The sequence below is a fragment of the Oncorhynchus clarkii genome, chromosome 16, assembly GCF_045791955.1.
Source record: "Oncorhynchus clarkii lewisi isolate Uvic-CL-2024 chromosome 16, UVic_Ocla_1.0, whole genome shotgun sequence".
In the NCBI taxonomy this organism is placed as follows: domain Eukaryota; kingdom Metazoa; phylum Chordata; class Actinopteri; order Salmoniformes; family Salmonidae; genus Oncorhynchus; species Oncorhynchus clarkii.
Window position 1 is genome coordinate 3,275,832 of NC_092162.1, and position 23,626 is coordinate 3,299,457.

Below are 23,626 nucleotides of genomic sequence, written 5' to 3' on the forward strand. Positions count from 1 at the left end.
GGTAGCATTGTTTAAAGTGGCTAGTGATATATTTACATCATTTCCCATCAATTCCCATTATTAAAGTGGCTGGAGTTGAGTCAGTGTCAGTGTGTTGGCAGCAGCCACTCAGTGTTAGTGGTGGCTGTTTAACAGTCTGATGGCCTTGAGATAGTTTTTCAGTCTCTCTGTCCCAGCTTTGATGCACCTGTACTGACCTTGCCTTCTGGATGATAGCGGGGTGAACAGGCAGTGGCTCGGGTGGTTGATGTCCTTGATGATCTTTATGGCCTTCCTGTGACATCGGGTGGTGTAGGTGTCCTGGAGGGCAGGTAGTTTGCCCCCAGTCACCCAGGGTTACAGAGGCAGGTCTTCAGAGAGCAGAGAGAGGGAATAGCCCAGGCTGACAGAGGCAGGTCTTTAGAGATCAGAGAGAGGGAGTCACCCAGGCTGACAGAGGCAGGTCTTTAGAGTTTCCCAGCAGCAGAGAGAGGGAATCATTCGGAGCGAATCATCTGACCCAGGCTTACAGAGATTGTCCAGCTCAGATCAGTTCAGACTAGGCGTGGGGTCAGGAGGGAGAGAGAGAGAGAGAGAGAGAGAGAGAGAGAGAGCGAGAGAGAGAGAGAGACAGATAGAGAGACAGAGAGAGAGACAGAGAGAGAGAGAGAGAGAGCAGAGAGAGAGAGAGAGAGAGCAGAGAGAGAGAGAGTGGGGGGAAAGAAAGAGAGAGAGAGAGCAGAGAGAGAGAGAGAGCAGAAAGAGAGAGAGAGAGAGAGAGAGAGACAGAGAGAGAGACAGAGAGAGAGAGAGAGAGAGAGAGAGAGAGAGAGAGAGAGAGAGAGAGAGCAGAGAGAGACAGAGAGAGAGCAGAGAGAAAGAGAGAGAGAGCAGAGAGAGAGAGAGAGCAGAGAGAGAGAGAGAGACAGAGAGAGAGACAGAGAGAGAGAGAGAGAGAGAGAGAGAGAGAGAGAGAGAGAGAGACAGAGAGAGACAGAGAGAGAGAGAGAGAGAGAGAGAGAGAGAGAGAGAGAGAGAGAGAGAAAAGGGCAACCAGTGAAGAACACACACCATTGTAAATACAACCCATATTTATGCTTATTTATTTTATCTTGTGTCCTTTAACCATTTGTACATTGTTAAAACACTGTATATATATAATATGACATTTGTAATGTCTTTACTGTTTTGAAACCTCTGTATGTGTAATGTTTACTGTTCATTTTTGTTGGTTTTCACTTTATATATTCACTTTGTATGTTGTCTACCTCACTTGCTTTGGCAATGTTAACACATGTTTCCCATGACAATAAAGCCCTTGAATTGAATTGAATTGAGAGAGAGAGAGACAGAGAGAGACAGCGAGAGAGACAGAGAGAGACAGAGAGAGAGAGAGAGAGAGAGAGAGAGAGAGAGAGCAGAGAGAGAGAGAGAGAGACAGAGAGAGACAGAGAGAGAGACAGAGAGAGAGACAGAGAGAGAGAGAGAGAGACAGAGAGAGAGACAGAGAGAGAGACAGAGAGAGAGAGAGAGAGAGAGAGAGAGAGAGAGAGAGAGAGAGACAGAGAGAGAGAGACAGAGAGAGAGACAGAGACAGAGAGAGACAGAGAGAGACAGAGAGAGAGAGAGAGAGAGAGAGAGAGAGAGAGAGAGAGAGAGAGAGAGAGAGAGAGAGAGTGGGGGGAAAGGTATTTCCCCATTGTTGTGTTTTCAAATCAAGATCTTTTCAGAAGTACATGTTTAGAATTCCTTCCGTTTAAGTAGCAGACTCATTTTTACACTTTTTTTTAAATCTCTTTCTCTATTTAATTGCCAGGCTCTGTTATCCAAAAGCAGTGAACAAAATGAAAAAGGGTGAAAAACTTGAAGAAATATGCAACTAAAAACAAAAAGTAGGACAGCATCTTAGTGGGTAGTGTGCCACAAAGAATGTGAAATAGACAACATTTAATTTCACAACGTCATGATTTACAGCCAAATAAGGAAATACCCACAGACTACATATATCACAGTTTTAATATAGAACTCCCAATATGCAAACCAATGGCACCCTATTCCCTATATAGGACTCCCTATTAACTATGCTCATCAGTAGTGCAATAAATAGGGAATAGGGTTCCATAGGGCTCTGGTCTAAAGTAGTGCACTATATAGGGAATAGTGTGCCATTTGGGACTCACCCCTAAAAGTTGCCGTGCGTGTTTGACAGGTTAGTGATTAGTCATGGCTATTGATCGGACAATGTTTCGCCTCAAGGGGAATCGGTATTTATGTAAAGACGGAAGGGACATTATTTCAGTGAGTCGGGAATGGCTCTTATAGCTAACAGTTGACCCTGTCTTCATTAGTAATATGTGGTCAGAGTTCAGGGTGTGTGTGTCTGTGTGGGTGTGTGTGTGTATCCGTGGTCACAGTTCAGTGTGTATGTGTGTGTGTGTGTGCATGCGTGTATCCGTGGTCAGAGTTAAGGGTGTGTGTGTGTGTGTGTATGCATGTGTCTGTGGTCAGAGTTAAGGGTGTGTGTGTGTGTGTGTGTGTGTGTGTGTGTGTGTGTGTGTGTGTGTGTGTGTGTGTGTGTGTGTGTGTATGTGTATGCATGTGTCTGTGGTCAGAGTTAAGGGTTTATAAACAATCCAAGACAAGTAAATCAATCTCATGGTATTTTTTTAAGGTCAGACCGCTCATTACTGGTGAAAAACGAAACACAGATTCAAGTATTATTCCTCATGACCTCTTGATAGCAACTACCAACCTTAACTGGTGACATTGAACTGCGTGTGTGTGTGTGTGTTCAACAGCACGTGTTTTGTTATTACTGAGCACAGAGTCCAGTTTAGAGTCCAGTTTAGAGTCCAGCTTACAGTCCAGTTTAGAGTCCAGCTGAGTCCAGTTTAGAGTCCAGTTTAGAGTCCAGTTTAGAGTCCAGTTTAGAGTCCGGCTAAAGTCCTGCACCAATTTACACCGAGTTCATCCCATGTCAGTGTGATGTTATTGTTCTAGTGGTATTTCCTAGCTGTGCCCCGTTTCTCCCTGAACGTTACTCTGTTTTGGCTCCTTATTGTGTGGTTTCCAGTGGTCTTAGCTAGCTGTGCCACCAACGACTGAATGGAACAATGACGTCTGGTTGGCTGAGCTGGAGAATGAAACAGGGTAGAGATGCTATCAGATCTACGTAGGCATGTTCAGTGAGTGAGAGGTGTGTGGGGGTTCGGAGGGAAGGCTGTGTGTCAATACAGTTAACTATCAGGAAGGATGTACTTAACTCACACACACACACACACACACACACACACACACACACACACACACACACACACACACACACACACACACACACACACACACACACACACACACACACACACACACACACACACACACACACACACAAACACACCTTGCGGACTAAAAAGGAAAGACTGTGGCTGTGAATACGGAGTTGTCGCGGCCCAATCACTGCCCCTTCTGGAAACATCTTTCTCAAAGAGAAGGATCCGGAACACGTTCTGTGCACCGTTCTTCGTAACTGCTGCTCACACTACTTCTCCTCACGGGTCACGTTTCCCTCTCTACACTCCTTCTCCTCACGGGTCACGTTTCCCTCTCTACTCTCCTTCTTCCGTACCGTGGCGATGTAGCCGATGTCTCCGCCTCTGCTACAGCCAATGTTGACGATGAAAAAACAAACATTACATTACTAATTAGACTGGGTGTCCTTGCCTTGCTTGTGTTTGATATCCTGTCTAGATAGCTGTGTGTAACTCTCCTCTTGTGTTTGATATGCTGTCTAGATAGCTGGGTGTAACTCTCTCCTTGTGTTTAAAATGCTGTCTAGATAGCTGGGTGTAACTCTCCTCTTGTGTTTGATATGCTGTCTAGATAGCTGGGTGTAACTCTCCTCTTGTGTTTGATATCCTGTCTAGATAGCTGGGTGTAACTCTCCTCTTGTTTTTGATATGCTGTCTAGATAGCTGGGTGTAACTCTCCTCTTGTGTTTGATATGCTGTCTAGATAGCTGGGTGTAACTCTCTCCTTGTGTTTGATATGCTGTCTAGATAGCTGGGTGTAACTCTCCTCTTTTGTTTGATATCCTGTCTAGATAGCTGGGTGTAGCTCTCCTCTTGTGTTTGATATGATGTCTAGATAGCTGGGTGTAACTCTCCTCTTGTGTTTGATATGCTGTCTAGATAGCTGGGTGTAACTCTCTCCTTGTGTTTGATATGCTGTCTAGATAGCTGGGTGTAACTCTCCTCTTGTGTTTGATATCCTGTCTAGATAGCTGGGTGTAACTCTCCTCTTGTGTTTGATATGATGTCTAGATAGCTGGGTGTAACTCTCATCTTGTGTTTGATATGCTGTCTAGATAGCTGGGTGTAACTCTCCTCTTGTGTTTGATATCCTGTCTAGATAGCTGGGTGTAACTCTCCTCTTGTGTTTGATATGCTGTCTAGATAGCTGTGTGTAACTCTCCTCTTGTGTTTGATATCCTGTCTAGATAGCTGGGTGTAACTCTCCTCTTGTGTTTGATATGCTGTCTAGATAGCTGTGTGTAACTCTCCTCTTGTGTTTGATATGCTGTCTAGATAGCTGTGTGTAACTCTCCTCTTGTGTTTGATATGCTGTCTAGATAGCTGGTGTGTAACTCTCCTCTTGTGTTTGATATGCTGTCTAGATAGCTGGGTGTAACTCTCCTCTTGTGTTTGATATGCTGTCTAGATAGCTGGGTGTAACTCTCTCCTTGTGTTTGATATGCTGTCTAGATAGCTGGGTGTAACTCTCTCCTTGTGTTTGATATCCTGTCTAGATAGCTGGGTGTAACTCTCCTCTTGTGTTCGATATTCTGTCTAGATAGCTGGGTGTAACTCTCCTCTTGTGTTTGATATGCTGTCTAGATAGCTGTGTGTAACTCTCTCCTTGTGTTTGATATGCTGTCTAGATAGCTGGGTGTAACTCTCCTCTTGTGTTTGATATGCTGTCTAGATAGCTGGGTGTAACTCTCCTCTTGTGTTTGATATGCTGTCTAGATAGCTGGGTGTAACTCTCCTCTTGTGTTTGATATCCTGTCTAGATAGCTGTGTGTAACTCTCTCCTTGTGTTTGATATGCTGTCTAGATAGCTGGTGTGTAACTCTCCTCTTGTGTTTGATATGCTGTCTAGATAGCTGGGTGTAACTCTCCTCTTGTGTTTGATATCCTGTCTAGATAGCTGGGTGTAACTCTCCCCTTGTGTTTGATATGCTGTCTAGATAGCTGGGTGTAACTCTCTCCTTGTGTTTGATATGCTGTCTAGATAGCTGGGTGTAACTCTCCTCTTGTGTTTGATATCCTGTCTAGATAGCTGGGTGTAACTCTCCCCTTGTGTTTTGCACTGTGTTTCCACAGTGTACTGCATGAGTAGTCCATCTAGCCCTCCAGTAGTTAAATACGAGGTCCGGGCCCTCAGTCACCTTTTTTTTTCGCACAAAAAAACAACAACAATAATAGTAATAATATAATATCAACAGTAAGTTGAGACCCCGACTGAGTTCCCCAATGTACAGGGACTGAGTTCTCCAATATACAGGGACTGAGTTCCCCAATGTACAGGGACTGAGTTCCCCAATGTACAGGGACTGAGTTCCCCAATGTACAGGGACTGAGTTCTCCAATATACAGGGACTGAGTTCCCCAATGTACAGGGACTGAGTTCCCCAATGTACAGGGACTGAGTTCCCCAATGTACAGGGACTGAGTTCCCCAATGTACAGGGACTGAGTTCCCCAATGTACAGGGACTGAGTTCCCCAATGTACAGGGACTGAGTTCCCCAATGTACAGGGACTGAGTTCCCCAATGTACAGGGACTGAGTTCTCCAACATAGGGACTGAGTTCCCCAATGTACAGGGACTGAGTTCCCCAATGTACAGGGACTGAGTTCCCCAATGTACAGGGACTGAGTTCCCCAATGTACAGGGACTGAGTTCCCCAATGTACAGGGACTGAGTTCTCCAATGTACAGGGAGTGAGTTCTCCAACATAGGGACTGAGTTCCCCAATGTACAGGGACTTAGTTCTCCAACATAGGGACTGAGTTCCCCAATGTACAGGGACTGAGTTCCCCAATGTACAGGGACTGAGTTCCCCAATATACAGGGACTGAGTTCCCCAATGTACAGGGACTGAGTTCCCCAATGTACAGGGACTGAGTTCCCCAATGTACAGGGACTGAGTTCCCCAATGTACAGGGACTGAGTTCCCCAATGTACAGGGACTGAGTTCCCCAATGTACAGGGACTGAGTTCTCCAATGTACAGGGACTGAGTTCCCCAATGTACAGGGACTGAGTTCTCCAATATACAGGGACTGAGTTCCCCAATGTACAGGGACTGAGTTCCCCAATGTACAGGGACTGAGTTCCCCACTGTACAGGGACTGAGTTCTCCAATGTACAGGGACTGAGTTCTCCAATATACAGGGACTGAGTTCTCCAATGTACAGGGACTGAGTTCTCCAATATATAGGGACTGAGTTATCCAATGTACAGGGACTGAGTTCTCCAATGTACAGGTACTGAGTTCTCCAATGTACAGGGACTGAGTTCTCCAATGTACAGGGACTGAGTTCTCCAATGTACAGGGACTGAGTTCCCCAATGTACAGGGACTGAGTTCCCCAATGTACAGGGACTGAGTTCCCCAATGTACAGGGACTGAGTTCCCCAATGTACAGGGACTGAGTTCCCCAATGTACAGGGACTGAGTTCCCCAATGTACAGGGACTGAGTTCCCCAATGTACAGGGACTGAGTTCCCCAATGTACAGGGACTGAGTTCCCCAATGTACAGGGACTGAGTTCCCCAATGTACAGGGACTGAGTTCCCCAATGTACAGGGACTGAGTTCCCCAATGTACAGGGACTGAGTTCCCCAACATAGTGACTGAGTTTTGACTGAGTTCTCCAATGTACAGGGACTGAGTTCCCCAACATAGTGACTGAGTTTTGACTGAGTTCTCCAATGTACAGGGACTGAGTTCCCCAATGTACAGGGACTGAGTTCCCCAATGTACAGGGACTGAGTTCCCCAATATACAGGGACTGAGTTCCCCAATGTACAGGGACTGAGTTCCCCAATGTACAGGGACTGAGTTCCCCAATGTACAGGGACTGAGTTCCCCAATGTACAGGGACTGAGTTCCCCAACATAGTGACTGAGTTTTGACTGAGTTCTCCAATGTACAGGGACTGAGTTCCCCAACATAGTGACTGAGTTTTGACTGAGTTCTCCAATGTACAGGGACTGAGTTCCCCAACATAGTGACTGAGTTTTGACTGAGTTCTCCAATGTACAGGGACTGAGTTCCCCAACATAGTGACTGAGTTTTGACTGAGTTCTCCAATGTACAGGGACTGAGTTCCCCAACATAGTGACTGAGTTTTGACTGAGTTCTCCAATGTACAGGGACTGAGTTCCCCAACATAGTGACTGAGTTTTGACTGAGTTCTCCAATGTACAGGGACTGAGTTCCCCAACATAGTGACTGAGTTTTGACTGAGTTCTCCAATGTACAGGGACTGAGTTCCCCAACATAGTGACTGAGTTTTGACTGAGTTCCCCAACATAGTGACTGAGTTCCTCAACATAGTGGCTGAGTTTTGACTGAGTTCTCCAATGTACAGTGACTGAGTTCCTCAACATAGTGCTTGAGTTCCTCAACATAGTGGCTGAGTTTTGACGGAGTTCCTCAACATAGTGACTGAGTTCCTCAACATAGTGGCTGAGTTTTGACAGAGTTCCTCAACATAGTGACTGAGTTCCTCAACATAGTGCCTGAGTTCCTCAACATAGTGGCTGAGTTTTGACTGAGTTCCTCAACATAGTGACTGAGTTTTGACTGAGTTCCCCAATATACAGTGACTGAGTATTGACTGAGTTCCCCAATATACAGTGACTGAGTTCCTCAAAGTAGTGACTGAGTTTTAACTGAGTTCTCCAATATACAGTGACTAAGTTTTGACTGAGTTCCCCAATATACAGTGACTGAGTTCCTCAACGTAGTGACTGAGTTTTAACTGAGTTCTCCAATATACAGTGACTGAGTTTTGACTGATTTCCCCAACATAGTGACTGAGTTTTGACTGAGTTCCTCAACATAGTGACTGAGTTTTAACTGAGTTCCTCAACATAGTGACTGAGTTTTGACTGAGTTCCTCAACATAGTGACTGAGTTTTGACTGAGTTCCTCAACATAGTGACTGAGTTTTGACTGAGTTCCTCAACATAGTGACTGAGTTTTGACTGAGTTCCTCAACATAGTGACTGAGTTTTAACTGAGTCCCTCAACATAGTGACTGAGTTTTGACTGAGTTCCCCAACATAGTGACTGAGTTCCTCGACATAGTGACTGAGTTTTAACTGAGTTCTCCAATATACAGTGACTGAGTTTTGACTGAGTTTTGACTGAGTTCCCCAACATAGTGACTGAGTTTTGACTGAGTTCCTCAACATAGTGATTGAGTTTTAACTGAGTCCCTCAACATAGTGACTGAGTTTTGACTGAGTTCCCCAACATAGTGACTGAGTTCCTCAACATAGTGAGTGAGTTCCTCAACATAGTGACTGAATTCCTCAACATAGTGGCTGAGTTTTGACAGAGTTCCTCAACATAGTGACTGAGTTTTGACTGAGTTCCTCAACATAGTGACTGAGTTTTGACTGAGTTCCCCAATATACAGTGACTGAGTTTTGACTGAATTTTAACTGAGTTCCTCAACATAGTGACTGAGTTTTGACAGAGTTCCTCAACATAGTGACTGAGTTCCTCAACATAGTGACTGAGTTTTAACTGAGTTCCTCAACATAGTGACTGAGTTTTGACTGAGTTCCTCAACATAGTGACTGAGTTTTGACTGAGTGCCTCAACATAGTGACTGAGTTTTGACTGAGTTCCTCAACATAGTGACTGAGTTTTGACTGAGTTCCTCAACATAGTGCCTGAGTTTTGACTGAGTTCCCCAATATACAGTGACTGAGTTTTGACTGAGTTCCCCAATATACAGTGACTGAGTTCGTCAACGTAGTGACTGAGTTTTAACTGAGTTCTCCAATATACAGTGACTGAGTTTTAACTGAGTTCCCCAACATAGTGACTGAGTTCCTCAACATAGTGAGTGAGTTCCTCAACATAGTGACTGAGTTCCTCAACATAGTGACTGAGTTTTGACTGAGTTCCTCAACATAGTGACTGATTTTTGACTGAGTTCCCCAACATAGTGACTGAGTTCCTCAACATAGTGACTGTGTTTTAACTGAGTTCCTCAACATAGTGACTGAGTTTTGACTGAGTTCCTCAACATAGTGACTGAGTTTTAACTGAGTTCCTCAACATAGTGACTGAGTTTTGACTGAATTCCTCAACATAGTGACTGAGTTTTGACTGAGTTCCTCAACATAGTGACTGAGTTTTAACTGAGTTCCTCAACATAGTGACTGAGTTTTGACTGGGGTCCTCAACATAGTGACTGAGTTTTAACTGAGTTCTCCAATATACAGTGACTGAGTTTTGACTGAGTTTTAACTGAGTTCCCCAACATAGTGACTGAGTTTTGACTGAGTTCCTCAACATAGTGACTGAGTTTTGACTGAGTTCCTCAACATAGTGACTGAGTTTTGACTGAGTTCCTCAACATAGTGACTGAGTTTTGACTGAGTTCCCCAATATACAGTGACTGAGTTTTGACTGAGTTCCTCAACATAGTGACTGAGTATTGACTGAGTTCCCCAATATAGTGACTGAGTTTTAACTCAGTTCCTCAACATAGTGAGTGAGTTTTGACTGAGTTCCTCAACATAGTGACTGAGTTTTGACTGAGTTCCTCAACATAGTGACTGAGTTCCTCAACATAGTGACTGAGTTTTGACTGAGTTTCTAAATATACGTTGCGGTGAAATAGTATTCGCCCCCTTCTTGATTTTCTGTTTTTGCATCTTTTTGATACTGAATGTTATCAGATCTTCAACCAAAACCTAATATTTACAAATTCCCCCCCGTGTGAAAAAGTAATCCCCTACACTCAATAACTGGTTGTGCCACATTTAGCTGTAACGACTCCAGACAACCACTTCCTGTAGTTGTTGATCAGTTTCTCACGTCGCTGTGGAGGAATTTTGGTCCACTCTTCCACGTAGAACTCAGCGGTATTTGAGGGTTTTCAAGCATGAACGGCTCGTTTCAAATCCTGCCACAACATCTCAATTGGAATAGGTCTGGATTTGACTAAACCAGTCCAAAACTTCACATTATTTTTATTTTTAAGCAAATTTCATGTAGTCTTGATTGTGTGGTTTGGATCATTGTCTTTCTGCTTGACCCAGCTGCACTTCAGCTTCAGTTCATAGACGGGTGGCCTGACGTTCTCCTGTAGAATTCTCTGATAATAGAGCAGAATTCACGGTTCCTACTATGGCAAGTCGTCCAGGTCCCGAGGCAACAAAACATCCCCAAACCATCACACTACCAACAAGATACTTGACCGTTGGTGTGCGAGTTCTTACTGTGGAATGCAGTGTTTGGTTTTCGACAGACATAACAGGACCCATCTCGTCCGAAATGTTTACTTAAGTTTGCCTTAAAGCACCTGGATGATCATCAAGACTCTTGGAAGAATGTTCTTTGGACGGATGAGTCAAAAGTGTCACTTTTTGGATGCCACTCAGATGTATTATTAACGTGGCATAAGTCATGGCAAAGTATGTAGAATTGCAGGAATTTTGCTGTAAAACTGCAAAATATTCTCCCCACCTCATGTGAAAACGTGTAGAATATCCCATGTGAAAACGTGTAGAATATCCCATGTGAAAACGTGTAGAATATCCCATGTGAAAACATGAAGAATTGCAGGAAATTTGCTGTAAAACTGCAAAATATTCTAGGTGAAAATGTGTAGAATATCCCATGTGAAAACGTGTAGAATATCCCATGTGAAAACGTGTAGAATATCCCATGTGAAAACATGAAGAATTGCAGGAAATTTGCTGTAAAACTGCAAAATATTCTAGGTGAAAATGTGTAGAATATCCCATGTGAAAACGTGTAGAATATCCCATGTGAAAACGTGTAGAATATCCCATGTGAAAACGTGTAGAATATCCCATTTGAAAAACGTGTAGAATATCCCATTTGAAAATGTGTAGAATATCCCATGTGAAAAACGTGTAGAATATCCCATGTGAAAAACATGTAGAATATCCCATGTGAAAATGTGTAGAATATCCCATGTGAAAAACGTGTAGAATATCCCATGTGAAAACGTGTAGAATATCCCATGTGAAAAACGTGTAGAATATCCCATGTGAAAATGTGTAGAATATCCCATGTGAAAAACGTGTAGAATATCCCATGTGAAAACGTGTAGAATATCCCATGTGAAAAACGTGTAGAATATCCCATGTGAAAATGTGTAGAATATCCCATGTGAAAAACGTGTAGAATATCCCATGTGAAAACATGTAGAATATCCCATGTGAAAACGTGTAGAATATCCCATGTGGAAACGTGTAGAATATCCCATGTGAAAACGTGTAGAATTCCAGGAAATTTGCTGTAAAACTGCAAAATATTCTATGTGAAAACGTGTAGAATATCCCATGTGGAAACGTGTTGAATGAAAGATAGTAACTGCAGAAACAACTTTTTGTTTTAATGTAAGGCTAATTTATTTGTTTATCTTTTAGTATACTTCTTTTTTTTTTCATGCTAACAAATCCCTTTGTATGTATGTATTCAATTATAGTTTTTAATCCCTGAGTTAATTTGAGTTTTAACGTGTTGTGGCTAATTGTATAGCTCTGGGCAGCTGAACGATCCAGGCAGCCGAGCACGTATCCCGACCGGTAACCAATCAATGGGCAAGTACATTTTGCTCCGCCTACTGCCCTGGGTGGGTTGAAAACTCACTGTAGGTCCAATGGAATGGTCGAAAATGTTCACACTCCGCCTGCATGGGGCAGCAGGCGATGCAAAATGTAATTTGCCCAATGATACCAGCCCGTGATGCGTGGGCGTAATCTAAGTTTCACAGCTGTCCAACTCAAACATCATCACGTCAAATGATCACGACAATATAAACCCAGCTACCTGAGGACATTTTAACATTCCAGCGATGGACTCTTTTCTCGTTGGGTCTGAATATGGAAATTATAAAGACGTAAATGCTGCGATCGAAAAACTCCCAAGATGATAATTTTACAACCGCGATTCAATAACAGTGTCAAAAGCTATTGCATTTTACGAGGAATTTCAATCCTGAAGTGAAATATTCAACAAAACACAGGGTCAAAGTGTGTCCGAATACAATATCTGATGATTTATATTCATAGGCCAATTCTCAGCCTGCGACAAAAACACGATTGTCTTTGGTTTAGTCCTTAGTCCTGAGTTCCAGTTTAAACTACTATCCTATTCTATCAGCTACCAAGTTTTTTTCTGAATGTATTTTTAGATCTGTGGCCTGTTTCGATTGATGCTGTCCCCCACAGAAGCTAGATCTGCCTGAAAGGTAGCAAAACGACGCTATTAATCCTTACTTCATAGTTATGCTGCTTTGTTGTAGGTGTAGTTGTAGTTGTGGGGTTATGTGTTGTTGTAGGTGTAGGTGTAGGTGTAGGTGTAGTTGTGGGGTTATGTGTTGTTGTAGGTGTAGGTGTAGGTGTAGGTGTAGTTGTAGGTGTAGTTGATGGGGTTATGTGTTGTTGTAGGTGTAGGTGTAGGTGTAGTTGTAGGTGTAGTTGATGGGGTTATGTGTTGTTGTAGGTGTAGGTGTAGGTGTAGTTGTAGTTGTGGGTTATGTGTTGTTGTAGGTGTAGGTGTAGTTGTAGGTGTAGTTGTGGGGTTATGTGTTGTTGTAGGTGTAGGTGTAGGTGTAGGTGTAGCTGTAGGTGTAGTTGATGGGGTTATGTGTTGTTGTAGGTGTAGGTGTAGGTGTAGTTGTAGTTGTGGGGTTATGTGTTGTTGTAGGTGTAGGTGTAGTTGTAGGTGTAGTTGTGGGGTTATGTGTTGTTGTAGGTGTAGGTGTAGGTGTAGGTGTAGCTGTAGCTGTAGTTGTAGTTGTAATTGCGGGGTTATGTGTTGTTGTAGTTGTATGTGTAGTTGTAGGTGTAGGTTTCAGTGTGGGTCTAGGCGTAGGTGTAGTTGATGGGGTTATGTGTTGTTGTAGGTGTAGGTGTAGGTGTAGGCGTAGGTGTAATTGTAGGTGTAGCTGTAGGTGTAAGTGTTGATGTAGGTGTCGGCGTAGATGTAGTTGTAGGTGTAGTTGTAGGTGTAGTTGTAGGTGTCGTCGTATGTGTATTTGTAGGTGTAGGTGTAGGTGTAGTTGTAGATGTCGGCGTAGGTGTAGTTGTAGGTGTCGGCGTAGGTGTAGTGGTAGGTGTTGTTGTAGGTGTAGTTGTAGGTGTAGTTGTTGGCGTAGGTGTTGTTGTAGGTGTAGTTGTAGTTGTAGTTGTAGTTGTAGTTGTAGTTGTTGGCGTAGGTGTTGTTGTAGGTGTAGGTGTAGGTGTTGTTGTAGGTGTCGCCGTATGTGTAGTTGTAGGTGTAGGTGTAGGTGTAGGTGTAGTTGTAATAGTAGTTGTAGTCGTAGTTGTAGGTGTAGGCGTCGGTGTTGGTGTAGGTGTAGGTGTAGTTGTAATAGTAGTTGTAGTCGTAGTTGTAGGTGTAGGCGTCGGTGTTGGTGTAGGTGTAGTTGTTGGTGTATACGTAGGTGTGGGTGTAGTTGTAATAGTAGTTGTAGTCGTAGTTGTAGTTGTAGGTGTTGGTGTAGGTATATGTGTAGGCTTAGTTGTAGGTGTAGGCGTCGGTGTTGGTGTAGGTGTAGTTGTTGGTGTATAGGTAGGTGTGGGTGTAGCTGTAGGTGTGGGTGTAGTTGTAGGTGTAGGCTTAGTTGTAGGTGTAGTTGTGGTTGTAGGTGTAGGCGTAGGCTTAGTTGTAGGTGTAGTTGTGGTTGTAGGTGTAGTTGTAGGTGTAGGCTTAGTTGTAGGTGTAGTTGTAGGTGTAGTTGTGGTTGTGGTTGTAGGTGTAGGTGTAGGACCAAAGATGCAGAAGAAAACCCTATACTGAAAAGGTTGTCAGAGGCCACTTCAGCACAACAGTTGGTGGGTGTGAACTAACTATCCGTGATGCCGCTATTTGAAGAAGGAAAGAAACATGCCTTCAGACCTCTCCTCTTACCGTGGGGTCAAGGCTCCAGCAACTTGAGTGTTGAACCGCTGTCTGCAAAAGGGTGTGTGCGTGCGTGCGTGCGTATGTATCTGTGTCTGTGTGTGTGCGTGTGTGTGTGTGTGTGTGTGTGTCTGTGTGTGTGTGTGTGTGTGTGGCTCACTGCTGTCTGCTGTAGAACATGGCCTGTGTGTGTGTGTGTGTGTGTGTGTGTGTGTGTGTGTGTGTGTGTGTGTGTGTGTGTGTGTGTGTGTGTGTGTGTGTGTGTGTGTGGCTCACTGCTGTCTACTGTAGAATATGGCCTGTGTGTGTGTGTGTGTGTGTGTGTGTGTGTGTGTGTGTGTGTGTGTGTGTGTGTGTGTGTGTGTGTGTGTGTGTGTGTGTGTGTGTGTGTGTGTAGCCCTGGGAGAGGAGAAGATGTACAGCGGAAAAGGAAAAGAAAATAACCCCTCCCTCCCTCGCCCCCTCCCTCCCTCGCCCCCTCCCTCCCTCTCCCCCTGCCTCCCTCGCCCCCTCCCTCCCTCGCCCCCTCCCTCCCTCCATTCAGGGGTGGCGAGCGGGACAGGGGCTTCCCTGGATAGGAATAAACAGCATAGAACGTCTGGTCTCGTGACCTCATTCTGATTCTACAACAAGGACTAAATGAGAGAGAACAGCGTCAGTCGAAAAAGATCATGCCTTTTGTCTCGTTGGGACAGAGACTGGCTTCTCTGGAAAGTGTAAAAACCCAGGGTTGGGGGTCAATTCCATTTCAATTCCTGTCAATTTAGAGATTAAAACAACGTCAAATTATACATTTTACTCATTGAAAATAATTGGAATTTCAAGTGTACTTCCTGAATTGAATGGAATTGAACCCAACCCTTGTAATGACTGTGAAACATAGTCTCAGAATATACTGGGTAGTGTACTGTGTCTACGCATTGAGTAGAGAGATACATTTTGAGTGCATTATTACACAGACAGGACCAACTCAGTGGCCTTGTGGTTAGTGTCCGCCACTCCACCTTGAGATTGGAAGGTTGGGATAAAAACTAGTGTCTTGTACATCAAGCTGTCTCTCTACAGAAACAGGATATAGACTAGTGTCCTGTCTATCAAACTGTCTCTCTACAGAAACAGGAGATAGACTAGTGTCCTGTCCAGGGGGTGTCCTGGTACATCAAGCTGTCTCCCTCTACAGAAACAGGAGATAGACTAGTGTCCTGTCCAGGGGGTGTCCTGGTACATCAAGCTGTCTCCCTCTACAGAAACAGGAGATAGACTAGTGTCTTGTCCAGGGGGTGTCCTGCTACATCAAGCTGTCTCACTACAGAAACAGGATATAGACTAGTGTCCTGTCCAGGGGGTGTCCTGGTACATCAAGCTGTCTCACTACAGAAACAGGAGATAGACTAGTGTCCTGTCCAGGGGGTGTCCTGGTACATCAAGCTGTCTCACTACAGAAACAGGAGACAGGCTCCTGCTCCTGTGAGCCGTTCCATTCATATGAACCAAGGCTCACACAAGGCTTACAATACAGACAGTAGAACAGAGACAAAGACAGAAATGCCAAAAGATCATATTTCCGGATGCAATGTTGTCAGAGAAGAACGTCCAGGAATAGCTGGTGTTGTGTAGACTGTATCACACTGTGTATTGCGTGCCTGGGATGGAGGCTTCCTCGATAGGGGTCAGTCAGACTGTGCCTACGCAATGTGTACAGAGACGCAGTAGGAAGGAAGGGTCCAGGAATATAATACACAATACACTGGCATGTTACTGGGAGACAGACTGTGACAATTAAACATTCAGCCATGTAGGACAGGAAATTAACCTGAAGAGAGGAGAGGAGGAGAGGAGGCTGACCATCAGAGCAGTCCATTCAGCCATTCGAAAGGACAGGAAATTAACCAAAGGAGAGGAGGAGGATAACTATTAGAATAGGAAATGAAGAGCCTTTGTACCGCTGCTAGCTAATTGAGCTAGTTAGAGATCTCAGGTTTCTATAACTTGATACTTAAAAAACGTAACTCGTGGCACAGAAACTGCCACAAAAGTCTCTATGTTCATACGGCTAATATTGTAACTTTAAAATGTTTTGACTGTCTTGAGTATGCAGCAGTAAGTGACTGAAATGCATCCGAAAGGAATTGTGAAGTTTTTTAGGAAGACATCAGGGAAGCTCATCAGACAGAAGCTAGCCTGTTAGGGGCCCCCCAACCTCACAGGGAATATAGGTTAGTGCTCCCTTCTTGGCAGTAGATACATGTCATTTTTGTTGTTGTGTCAAAGTACATTTTCTGCAATTTTACCATGAGGAGCATTTATTTTTTTTTTTTTACATTTGTTGAGAATTTTTAAGCAAATTTCCTGCCATTTTACACAGTTTTTCATGACTTATGCCATGTTCAAATGATATCTGAGTGAGAAGGACTAACAAAATCAATGGGGACAGCCTAGAGGTCAGGGACCCCAGACCACATGCCCTGTGTGCTGGGACAGTCATTTGGTAATGATTACTACAAGGTTTGAGTAGCTGATGAGACTACGTTATCAAGCAAGTACATTTTGTTTTTAGTTTGACATGGGCTAATTGAGTGACTGTCAGTGAATGTCATAACAAGATAAAAACTTCTGATTTTACAACCAACATTTTGAAAAGGCACCTTGTGTGTTCTACTATTCTAACTCTGAACAGGAAGTCGGGACCCCGACTGAGTTACCCCTTCTAGCGGGCCAAACCAAATGTCGTTGCGAGCCAAGTTTGGAGGGGCCCTGCTCTAAAGAGATGAAAGGACATCACTCTCCTGGGTTGACAACTTCCACTACTGTGTCATCAATCAATCAATCAAATGTATTTATAAAGCCCTTTTTACATTAGCTGATGTCACAAAGTGCTGTACAGAGACCCAGCCTAAAACCCCAAACAGCAAGCAATGCAGGTGTAGAAGCACGGTGGCTAGGAAAAACTCCCTAGAAAGGCCGGGAACCTAGGAAGAAACCTAGGGAGGAACCAGGCTCTGAGGGGTGGCCAGTTCTCTTCTGGCTGTGCCGGGTAGAGAGGAACCAGGCTCTGAGGGGTGGGCCAGTCCTCTTCTGGCTGTGCCGGGTAGAGAAGAACCAGGCTCTTAGGAGTGGGCCAGTCCTCTTCTGGCTGTGCCAGGTAGAGAAGAACCAGGCTCTGAGGAGTGGGCCAGTCCTCTTCTGGCTGTGCCGGGTAGAGAAGAACCAGGCTCTTAGGAGTGGGCCAGTCCTCTTCTGGCTGTGCCAGGTAGAGAAGAACCAGGCTCTGAGGAGTGGGCCAGTCCTCTTCTGGCTGTGCCGGGTAGAGATGTACCAGGCTCTGAGGGGTGGCCAGTCCTCTTCTTGCTATGCCGGGTAGAGAGGAACCAGGCTCTGAGGGGTGGCCAGTCCTCTTCTGGCTGTACCAGGGGGAGAGGAACCAGGCTCTGAGGGGTGGCCAGTCCTCTTCTGGCTGTGCTGGGTAGAGAGGAACCAGGCTCTGAGGGGTGGCCAGTCCTCTTCTGGCTGTGCCGGGTGGAGATTATGAGAGTACATAGCCATTTAAGGCCAGATTGTTCTTCAAGATGTTCAAACGTTCATAGATGACCAGCAGGGTCAAATAATAATCACAGTGGTTGTAGAGGGTGCAACAGGTCAGCACCTCAGGAGTAAATGTCAGTTGGCTTTTCATTGCCGAGCACTCAGAGGTCGAGACAGCAGGTGCAGTAGAGAGAGAGTCGAAAACAGCAGGTCTTGGACAAGGTAGCACATCCGGGGAACAGGTCAGGGTTCCATAGCTGCAGGCAGAACAGTTGAAACTGGAGCAGCAGCATGACCAGGTGGACTGGGGATAGCCAGGAGTCATCATGCCAGGTAGTCCTGAGGCATGGTCCTAGGGCTCAGGTCCTCCGGGAGAGGAGGGAGAGAGAAAGAATTAGAGGGAGCATACTTAAATTCACACGGGACACCAAATAAGGCAGGAGAATTACACCACATGTAACAGTCTGACTCTAGCCCCCCGGCACATAGACTACTGCAGCATAGATACTGGAGACTGAGACAAGGGTGGGTCGGGGGACACTGTGGACCCGCCCGACGATACCCCCGGACAGACCACCAACTTACTGCCCTGAGACAAGGCTAAGTATAGCTACGAAGATCTCCTCCACTACACAAGCACGAGGGGAAAGCAAAACTGGACAGGAAGATCACGCCAACCCAATCAAGTGACGCACCCCTCCTACGGACAGCATAGAAGAGAACTAGTAAACCAGGGACTCAGCCCCTGTAATAGGGTCAAAGGCAGAGAATCCCAGTGGAGAGAGGGGAACCGGCCAGGCAGAAACAGCAAAGGTAGTTCGTCGCTCCAGTAGCTTGCCATTCACCTTCGCACCCCTTGGCCAGACTACACTCAATCATAGGACCTACTGAACAGATGAGTCTTCAAGAAACACTTCAAGGTCAAGACCGAGTTTGCGTATCTCACATGGGTAGGCAGACCATTCAAAAAAAATGGAGCTCTATAGGAGAAAGCCCTGCCTCCAGCTGTTTGCTTAGAAATTCTAAGGACAATTAGGAGGCCTGCGTCTTGTGACTGTAGCGTACGTGTAGGTATGTACGGCAGGACCAAATCAGAGAGATAGGTAGGAGCAAGCCCATGTAATGCTTTGTAGGTTAGCAGTAAAACCCTGAAATCAGCCCTAGCCTTAACAGGAAACCAAATGTTTTGATTCTAGTCAGGATCCCAGGAGCAGTGTTTAGCGCCATCTCATGTAATAATGTCTAGGTTAGCAGTAAAACCGTGTCCTGGGGTAAGTCATGATTATAAGGTGGGTTGAGTTTACAGTATACAGTACCTGTATCAAGTATCAAGTTATTAGTCAGACAAACATTTTCTAGGCGATGGTATAGAGTTTGTCATGTTATTATGTTTACAGAGGTACAGTGTGTGTTTGTGTGTATATGTGTGGGTCATCACAGAGGTGGTTCTGTTGCCAGTTGGCAGCCAGACAGGGGCAGTGCCAGAGCTTCACTCTCTCAATGGCCGACCTCTCAGAGACAGGCTTTGACAGTGTGGAGGGAGTAGAGGACAGAACAGCCCTCTACCTTGGTTTGGTTGGGGGGAGAGGGTGGAGGGAGTAGAGGACAGAACAGCCCTCTACCTTGGTTTGGTTAGGGGGAGAGGGTGGAGGGAGTAGAGGACAGAACAGCCTTCTACCTTGATTTGGTTGCGGGGAGAGGGTGGAGGGAGTAGAGCACCGAACAGCCCTCTGTGGCATTACCTTTTAATGTGACACTGCTAGAAACAGCAGTTCCTGTACTGATTGGGTTTCCCTTTACACAGCGGCCACAGGCTCAAAGGTTCATTCTGTGAGGATGCCTTTCTTTCTGCACAGGAGGCACAAGAAACATAAGACTTTAAGTTAGAGCTGTGTGTGTGTGTGTGTGTTAGTGTCTGTGTGTGTGTGTGTGTGTGTGTGTGCGTGTGTGTGTGTTTGTGTGTGTGTGTGTGTGTGTACCTCTCTGCTGTAAATACCAGCTGTGTGGTGAAGTGGGAAACCTGCTGTAACTATTTCAACACCTGTTTCACGCTCATGTTGCACTATCCACTGGTACACACACACACACACACACACACACACACACACACACACACACACACACACACACACACACACACACACACACACATACACACACACACACAGACACTAACACACACACATACACACTTTCACACACACACTGAAACACACAGACACAATGACACACACACACACACACACAGACACACACACACACACACACGCAGACACTAACACACACACTTACACAGTGAAACACACAAACACACAAACACACAATGACACAATGACACACAGACAGACAGACAGACAGACAGACAGACAGACAGACAGGCAGGCAGGCAGGCAGACAGACAGACAGACAGACACACACACACACACACACACACACACAGATATGTAACACACTAGCATACTGAACTAGGGCCTATGCATTCTGTTGAAAATAATGGTTGATCTTCCACAGAGTTGCCATGTATTACAGATAAATAATGCACACTCTAGAATGCCATTCAAGCCAATCAGAAACGAGTATTCAACAATGCAGAGAGCCAACTGACATTTACTCCTGAGTTGCTGACCTGTTGCACCCTCTACAACTACTGTGATTATTATTATCTGACCCTGCTGGTCATTTATGAACATTTGAACATCTTGGCCATGTTCTGTTATAATCTCCACCCGGCACAGCCAGAAGAGGACTGGCCACCCCACATAGCCTGATTCCTCTCTAGGTTTCTTCCTAGGTTCCTGCCTTACTAGGTAGTTTTTCCTAGCCACCGTGCTTCTACACCTGCATTGCTTGCTGTTTGGGGTTTTAGGCTGGGTTTCTGTACAGCACTTTGAGATATCAGCTGATGTACGAAGGGCTATATAAATACATTTGATTTGATTTGAGAGAGGGAGAGATCACACAGACATGTAACACAGGCATGTACAGTACACAGGGGCTGATTTCGACACGAGTTAAGCGTGCAGAAATGGAATGACCTTTTCTACTCTGACCTCTGAACTTAAGCACGAGAAACATCATGCTAATCATCCCCTATTCGTTTGGGGTGTAGATCAAAGAGGTGAAGGTGTTGGCGGAGGTGTGTCTACAGACAGCGCTGTATTCAAATAGAAATACCACTATTCTCCACTGCACTGTGTGTGATAAGAGGCCGAGCTATTGATACAATCTAGGTAAATGAGTAATCCGTTTGGAGAAAGGGATTGTAAATATACATTTGGAGACCCACGGTTATAGGCTGCTGTAGGGATGAACTTGGCAAGATGACCTACGTAATTTATCATGTTTTAATTTAACACCCAGGATTTTAATGAGTTTTTATTTAACAATTTGTCTCATGTTAAATATTAGCCACCCCATACATGTAATGTTAACTGAGTTTCCTTCAGTTTGTAGTCTACATTTATAACTGTAGTCTTAGTTTCCTTCAGTTTGTAGTCTACATTCATAACTGTAGTCTTAGTTTCCTTCAGTTTGTAGTCTACATTTATAACTGTAGAGTTGGTTTCCTTCAGTTTGTAGTCTACATTTATAACTGTAGTCTTAGTTTCCTTCAGTTTGTAGTCTACATTTATAACTGTAGTCTTAGTTTCCTTCAGTTTGTAGCCTACATTTATAACTGTAGAGTTGGTTTCCTTCAGTTTGTAGTCTACATTTATAACTGTAGTCTTAGTTTCCTTCAGTTTGTAGTCTACATTTATAACTGTAGAGTTGGTTTCCTTCAGTTTGTAGTCTACATTTATAACTGTAGTCTTAGTTTCCTTCAGTTTGTAGTCTACATTTATAACTGTAGAGTTGGTTTCCTTCAGTTTGTAGTCTACATTTATAACTGTAGTCTTAGTTTCCTTCAGTTTGTAGCCTACATTCATAACTGTAGAGTTGGTTTCCTTCAGTTTGTAGTCTACATTTATAACTGTAGTCTTAGTTTCCTTCAGTTTGTAGTCTACATTTATAACTTTAGAGTTGGTTTCCTTCAGTTTGTAGTCTACATTTATAACTGTAGAGTTGGTTTCCTTCAGTTTGCAGTCTACATTTATAACTGTAGTCTTAGTTTCCTTCAGTTTGTAGTCTACATTTATAACTGTAGTCTTAGTTTCCTTCAGTTTGTAGTCTACATTTATAACTTTAGAGTTGGTTTCCTTCAGTTTGTAGTCTACATTTATTACTGTAGTCTTAGTTTCCTTCAGTTTGTAGTCTACATTTATAACTGTAGTCTTAGTTTCCTTCAGTTTGTAGTCTACATTTATAACTGTAGTCTTAGTTTCCTTCAGTTTGTAGTCTACATTTATAACTGTAGAGTTGGTTTCCTTGAGTTTGTAGTCTACATTTATAACTGTAGTCTTAGTTTCCTTGAGTTTGTAGTCTACATTTATAACTGTAGTCTTAGTTTCCTTGAGTTTGTAGTCTACATTCATAACTGTAGTCTTAGTTTCCTTGAGTTTGTAGTCTACATTCATAACTGTAGTCTTAGTTTCCTTCAGTTTGTAGTCTACATTTATAACTGTAGAGTTGGTTTCCTTCAGTTTGTAGTCTATATTTCTAACTGTAGTCTTAGTTTCCTTCAGTTTGTAGTCTACATTTATAACTGGGGTGTTGATTTCCTTGAGTTTGTAGTCTACATTTATAACTGGGGTGTTGATTTCCTTGAGTGTGTAGTCTACATTTATAACTGTAGAGTTGGTTTCCTTCAGTTTGTAGTCTACATTTATAACTGTAGTCTTAGTTTCCTTCAGTTTGTAGTCTACATTTATAACTGTAGAGTTGGTTTCATTCAGTTTGTAGTCTACATTTATTACTGTAGTCTTAGTTTCCTTCAGTTTGTAGTCTACATTTATAACTGTAGTCTTAGTTTCCTTCAGTTTGTAGTCTACATTTATAACTGTAGTCTTAGTTTCCTTCAGTTTGTAGTCTACATTTATAACTGTAGTCTTAGTTTCCTTCAGTTTGTAGTCTACATTTATAACTGTAGTCTTAGTTTCCTTCAGTTTGTAGTCTACATTTATAACTGTAGAGTTGGTTTCCTTCAGTTTGTAGTCTACATTTATAACTGTAGAGTTGGTTTCCTTCAGTTTGTTGTCTACATTTATAACTGTAGAGTTGGTTTCCTTCAGTTTGTAGCCTACATTTATAACTGTAGAGTTAGTTTCCTTCAGTTTGTAGTCTACATTTATAACTGCAGTCTTAGTTTCCTTCAGTTTGTAGTCTACATTTATAACTGTAGAGTTAGTTTCCTTCAGTTTGTAGCCTACATTTTGCATCATTTCATTCCTCTTACCTTTCTTTCCTCTGTCATGTCCGTTTGAGTTGTTCCCGAGGGTCGCTAGCATTAGTGGATTATATTAGGCTGACGTTGTGTAATAATTTGGGACGTGTAGCCAATTTGAATCATTATGGAACTCAGACCACACCTAGCAGGTTAAACCTGGAGCCTGGGGCACATTATCATGATTAGAGAGAAAGTTTAAGGGTATTTTTACGTGAATATTGCTCTACCCTCATTGTACACTTTTCTCACCTTCCAAAATTTCACAGATTGAATTTAAATTTGACAACTTTCAGGATGAATCAAACCACAATTTGTTTTGCATAATGGCTCTCCAAAACTTGTCATTTTTTAAAAATGATTTACACATTCTTTCCTATTCTTAAAAAATGTGCCTGAATAATCTACAAGAGCAGAGTTTTTTTCAACCAGTTGATGCTGAAACTGAGACCTACAGTTCATTCGGGAAAGTATTCAGACCCCTTGACTTTTTACACATTTTGTTTACTTTACAGTTTTGTTCTAAAATCGATATTTAGATGTTTTCCGTTCAATGATCCCTGATATTCTTCAGCTTTTCTCTCAATGTATTTATGGTGAGTCTGTCAACAGAATAAA